This window comes from Chrysochloris asiatica, unplaced genomic scaffold, assembly GCF_000296735.1.
Source record: "Chrysochloris asiatica unplaced genomic scaffold, ChrAsi1.0 scaffold00062, whole genome shotgun sequence".
NCBI classification, from domain to species: domain Eukaryota; kingdom Metazoa; phylum Chordata; class Mammalia; order Afrosoricida; family Chrysochloridae; genus Chrysochloris; species Chrysochloris asiatica.
In genome coordinates, this window is record NW_006408580.1 from 4099835 (window position 1) to 4106253 (window position 6419).

General features: G+C 46.1%; 2 pseudogenes; one reads left to right on the forward strand and one right to left on the reverse strand.

The window, feature by feature from the left end:
* Positions 1-42: 42 nt before the first annotated feature.
* On the reverse strand, positions 43-1414 carry LOC102835958 (annotated as a pseudogene).
* A 1797-nt stretch (positions 1415-3211) lies between these two features.
* On the forward strand, positions 3212-3781 carry LOC102840844 (annotated as a pseudogene).
* The last annotated feature ends 2638 nt before the right edge of the window (positions 3782-6419 follow it).

The following is a 6419-nucleotide window of genomic DNA, read 5'->3' on the forward strand; positions in this document are numbered from 1 at the left end:
TATATTTTAAAGATGCAGGACTTCTTCAGTTCTTCACTAGTCTTAGAAAAACTTTCAAGAATACTGCTTCACCCTGTTCTTCAGCAAATACTGTGCATTCTGCATCTGGTCGTGTGCTCCTATAATGGTAATGATCCGATCTTCGGACCCTTCTAAAGGTTCATCAATTTTGATTGAAGCTCCAAACTCATGCTGAATTTGTTTAATCCGCTGACCACCTTTGCTAATAATAGATCCAGCCAAATATTTGGGAGTAGTTATTTCTATAGTAATAATAGGTCCACCAAGATCACCATATGAGCCACGACCCCCTGAATAGGAATAATCATCTCCAGAGCCACCCTGTGGTTCATAAGCCATCTGCCACTCTGACGGGCTCCACAGATCTATTGCAAAATCCCAAATTTTATATGCACTGAAGCCACCCACACCATCGTAACAGTCTCCTGGTCTCCCTCTTCTGTCATAAGCCATTAGATCTCCTCCTCTAGGTGGTGGTAGAGGAGGAAGTGGAAGATTCTGAGCTCTGCTACCAGCCCGGCCACCTCATTCAGGAGATGGTGGAGGAGTTCCTTGTTGAGGACTCATATCATTATAATCTCTTCTGGATGAAGGCACTGGACATCCACACCAACCAGGAGGCGTTCTATCAAAATCACCTCTTCCTCACATGGGAAATCCCACAGGACGTCCATGTCGGTTATTGAACATCGTTGTAAACCCACCATAATCATACGTTTCGTTGTAAAAATTGGGATCGTAAGTCTGTGCATGTCCTGGGTGACTCATATATAAGATCAAGGATGATCTTTATGTACTCTACAACTCAATCAGTTTTTCCTCCAATAAGTGGAATGAGGACAGCATCCCTGAAAAAACTTGATTGTTGTCTGAGTGTTCTCTCAAAGTTCTTTGATTTTAGCACCTTTGACCCCAATAATTCCTCCCTCCAGACTCTGATGAATCAATAGCCTCAACTCACAGTCAAAGTCACTTCCTTTATAGTATTGTTAATTTAAGCATTCCACAGAATCTGATTCAAGTGGAGCTGACTTGTTGCAGTGGGTGATGGTACCTACAGGCCCTCTTCCAAGATAGGGATGATTTTCTTCAGAATTTCTCCGATTGTTTCAATATCAGCATGGATACTCAATATGCGCTCAGGGCCACTGCTGTCTGGGACTGAAACACTGACATTGTAGTCTGTGCGAAGAGCCTTGATATTCTTGCCTCCTTTCCCAATCACTGTCCCAGCATTCTAGCTTGGAAGCAAATTGTGCAGCTCAACCATCTCATCGGTGTTCCTGCATCTTTTGAACGCTTGTTCCTCTTCCATATCTTCTTCAGGGCGTTTACCATATTCATCATTGGTTTCAGTGTTGGGGAAGGTTTCTTCTGGCTATTCAGTTTTCATTTGCTTGTATTAAATGGGCACTCTGACTACGCGAGGCCATCGCCCTTAGTCTCCGTGCCACCCCAGCTGCTCAGACCCAGTTGTATTTTGTGTGCCTTCCAACTTGAAGGGTGCAGACAACATTCCACTGGGACCACACAGGGCAGGAGCAAGAGTCCCTGAAGTGGCACTCTCATTCCATAGTTGTTGTTGTTGTTATTATGTGCCGTGGAGTCGGTTCCGATTCATAGCGACCCTGAACAGGGTTTCTGAGGCTGTTAATCTTTACGGGAGCAGAAAGCCTCATCTTTCTCCAGCAGAGCAGCTGGTAGTTTCGAACTGCTGACCTTGCGGTTCGCAGCCTGATTCGTAACCACTACACTACCAGAGCTCCTTTGCATAGAATAACTACTAAACCAAAGAACAAGCCTCACACTGAGTGGCACTCTCAGGGAGCACATGAACAGTTCTTGGGCACTGTCTTGGAAGCTAGGTGTCTGACAGCAATGCTCTTTACAGCATCCCTAGCCTTCCACCCATCTCTGCATTTCTCATATGCAAAAGCACAAAGAACATCTATCCATGAATTTTCATAGGGCTCCCAAGCATACACACATACATTCAGGTCACACATACATAGCAAGTATATTCTGTCCATTAAATTGCCATTGGGTGTTTACGTGTCTACTCTGTACAAGGCATTGTGTAAGACAGGTCATTATCTGTTCTTACAACAGAATGCTTCCTGGAAAGGCCTGGTCAAATCTAAGTGCATAAACACCATGATAAGAATTAGGCAAATCTGCTGCACAAGACCTTATTAAAGTGTTGAAGAGCAAAGATATCAGTTTGAGGACTAAGGTGTGTCTGACCCAAGCCAGGGTATTTTCAATACCCTCATGCATGGGAAAGCTGGACAGTGAATAAGGAAAAACGTAGAAGAATTGATGCTTTTGAGTTATGATGTTGGTGGAGAATATTCAAAGTGCCATGGGCTGCCAAAGGAACCAACAGATCTGTGTTGGAAGAAATGCAGCCAGATTGCTCCTTAGAGGCCAAGATGGCCAAAGTTCGTCTCTCATACTTTGGACATATTGGAGAAGGATATCATGTTTGGTAAGGTGGAGTGTCAGAGAAAAAGAGGAAGAGCCCCACAACGAGATGGATTGGCCAAGTGGCAGTATCAATGGACTCAAGCGTGGCAACAATAGTGAGGTTGGCTCAGGATTGGGCAGTGTTTCGTTCTGTTGTGAATAAGGTCTCTACGAGTCGGTTCCGACTCAATGGCACCTAACAACAGCAAATATACAATGGACGGTTTGTATATTGTCAAACTGCCCATTGAATATTTAGTTTGTGGTACTGTGGTGGCTTGCATGTTGCTGTGATTCTGGAAGCTACGTCACCAGTATTTTAAATGCTAGCAAGGTCACTTATGGTTTATGACTAATGCTTATAATAAATTTAAATATGTTTTAAGTCTCCAGGTGTACCGGGAAAGAACCCTGGGTTCTCGCTTCAATCAGGCTCCAGGTAACAGAGGGGGTGCTCAGCGCAGTTCTGAGCCCGCGTTCTAAGCCCGCCCCTTCTAACCGACACAGCATCCAGGTCACAATCGCCCCCTTATAAAGGACCCCACACCACGGTGTGAAACCCACTCTGGCTTCCGATTCTGAGTCCTGCCGTCTCGGTCTGAATCCCAGTGCCGGAGCCGACTCCCCTGGGGGTGACTAGCAGTGCCCGTTGTGCCATCTGACCCCGCCGCTGCCCCCTGTGCCCCACCTGTGTGACCTGACCGGCTGATCAGCGCCCTTCACCATGGCCACCAAGCCATCCTCGCAGGTGCTCCAGAACTACCACCAGGAGTGCGAGCGCACCATCAACCAGCAGGTCAACTTGGAGCTCTCCGCCGCCTACACCTACCTGTCCATGGCCTACCACTTCGGACGCAACGACATGGCCCTGAAGAACTTCTCCACCTACTTTCTGAAGCTGTCCGGTGAGACACACCAGCAGGCGGAAGCACTGCTATGGCTGCAGAATCAGCGTGGGGGCCACATCCTGCTCCGCGACATCCGCAAACCCGACAAGGACGACTGGGGAAGCGGGCTCCATGCCACTGAGTACGCCTTCCAACTGGAGCAGAGACTCAACCAGAGCCTCCTGGACCTGCACCGACTGGCCACCTACCACAGGGACTCCAAGCTGTGTGACTTCCTCGAGAGCCACTTGCTGTACAAGCAAGTGAGAACCATCAAGGAACTGGGTGGCCACGTGATCAACGTGAGTAAGCTGGAGGCCCAGAACTCCTGCCTGGCCGATTACTCCTTCGACAGGTTCAATTGGGACTATAGCGACAAGGAGAACGGCCACAGACCCCTGGTGTGACTGTCATGTGGCCCCTGGTGCCATGCTGCAGTTAAAACTGCTCTTTCTTTTCACTTGCCAGTCATTTATTCCAATAAAATGATTTGGTTTCAGAGTGAAATAAAGGTCTCCTGGTTCTTGTTGTGTGTGCAGTGCTTGCAAGTGTGAAGAGCAGGGCAAATCCCCAAGCAGGCATCCCTGAGTCTCCCACCCACCCCGACCCCAACCTCTTGAAGCTCAGGCTCTCCGAGTGGGAGGGAAAAGGGTGCCTCAGATGATCCGGGGAAACCCAGAATTAATGTTCCTCTTATAAGGAAGGTGGGGTGGGTGGGGTACGGTGGGGTGGGTGGTGACTGGCTGGCCGTGCATGCACATGAGATGTAACAGGAAATCATGACATTGGTTGCCTGGAGTGGGGGTGGGAGTGAAGGGGATAAAGTAGGTGGTGGGGGTAAAAGGAATGAGAATGGGTAGAAATTAAAATAGAGGGTTTCTTGAACTTAGTCTAAAATGTCTGCATGCATTAGAATATGCAAATGTCAAATTGTGCAGCTTCTGGGTAGCAAGCTGGGGACCCCAGAGGGGGATATGGCTAAATATCTCTTTGAAAAAGCTCACCCTGGCCTTAGGTGAACTTCCTTATTGGTACACAGGTATCATGCAAACATGCTGAGGTTACATGTTCGCTTCTCTTTCTTTCCTCTTCCAGTCCACCGTTTCTTCAAAGTGATTAGGCTCCAGAGTTAAATAAGTAAAGGGGTGGTTCTTGTCATCCTTGTGTGTGCAACTTTGAAGAACAGGGCAAATCCCCAGGCAGGCATCCAGGAGTTTCCCCAGTTTCCTGCAGTTCAGGATTTCCATGGGAGGAGGGAATCAGGGGAGTCTGAAAAACAGCAAGAGTGCTCTTCCCCTAATAAGGAAGGAGAGGTGGGATTAGGTGGGGGTGAAGTGGGGTGGTGGCTGGGTGACCATGCAGTATATTTGAAGTAAAAGGATCAAAGTATGACCTGCAATTCTACAATAGTAGTTATTGTCCGGAGTGGGGCTTGGGAAAGGGGGGCAGGTGAAGGGAATGGAATTGGACAGGTATCAAAATAAAGAAACATTTTAACTTAATCAAATGAGACCTAGTGGCTTGAGTGGTTAAGGAGTCAACTGCTAATGGAAAAATCCCAACAACCACTCTGAGAGAAAGATGTGGCAGTCTGCTTCCATGAAGATTCCACCTTTGCAAAGCCTATGAGGCAACGCTAGTCTGTCCTACAAGATCTTTGGAATTTGGCTCAACAGCATTGAGGTTGGTGTTTGTTTTGTTTTGTTTTTCTAATATATGTATACATGCTGTTGTTAAGTGCCATCAAGTAGGTCCCAACTCAAAGTGACCCTGTGTAAGGTTTCTGAGAAACAGCTGGTGGCCTGGGGGTAGCAGTACAGGGCTTATTACACACACACACACACACATTGTTGTTAAGTACCATCGAGTCAGTTCCAATCCGACTGTATAGATACTGTATAGGGTTTCTGAGGAGTGGGGCTAGTGAGCTTGAACCGCCAACCTTACAGTTCAAAACCAAATTTGCAGTCCAGCATATTAGCCAACAGTGCCACACCATGAATCTCTCTCTCTTTCTCTCTCTCTTTCTCTCTCTCTCTCTCTCTCTCTCTCTCTCTCTCTCTCTGTCTCTCTCTCTCTCTCCATAAATATGGATATAGATATAGATATATGAAGTCCTAATGTGGAGCTATGGGTTAATGTGCTGAACCACAAGGTCAGCGGTCCAAGCTTACCAGCCACTCCTAAGAAAACCCTATACAGTGGGAACTGATTCAACGGCACTTAACAACAAAAACAATATACATATACCTATGAGTGTGTGTGTAATTAAGTACATATATACTTAAGTATGGAGTCCTGGTGTGGTGTTGTGGGTTAATGTGCTAGAGTGCAAAGTTTGTTTGAATCGAAAGGTCAGCGGTTCAAGCTCACCAGTCTCTCCTTGGAAACTCTATACAGGGTCACTATGATTTTGACCCCACTCATGGGATTGCACACATGGCATCTCCATGAATTGAGATCCAATGGACAATAACCAACAGCTATGTAATCTCTAGTCTTATGCAGCATCTTACTCTTCCTTCTTTTTTCTCCACTTAGAATCATCAACATTATCTATGCTAGTATTATGATTCCATTTTGGACCAGCACCTTTTGGTAGTTCATTTTTCTTTAGGTTCAGAAGAGAACCTGTGAAATTTCTTCTCAGCCCTACAATTCATGATGTACTTCTATAAACTGAAACTTAATTTTTTTCCAAATAATAGGCATGAAACAATAGTTAGGCATGAACTCTTACAGCTTTTAAAAATTTAAATGTGTTCCCATAGCTACTCTTATCTCTCAATTTTCATGACACCACCAATGAATTTGGTAAAGTACCTATTTTATTCCTAAGCAGACACCAGTATTATGCAAAACATTCCATCATTTTGAGGGAGAACAAACAAGATGGCGGACTGGGTGGACGTATAGCAGAGAGCTCCGCCAACAACAACACAGAATACCCGAACAAGCAGGCTCAGGAAATGGTCCCAGAACTCTGAACCACATATAAAGGAATACTTAGAAGGTTGGAAGGCTCACAGCTGGGGGAATTTGTGG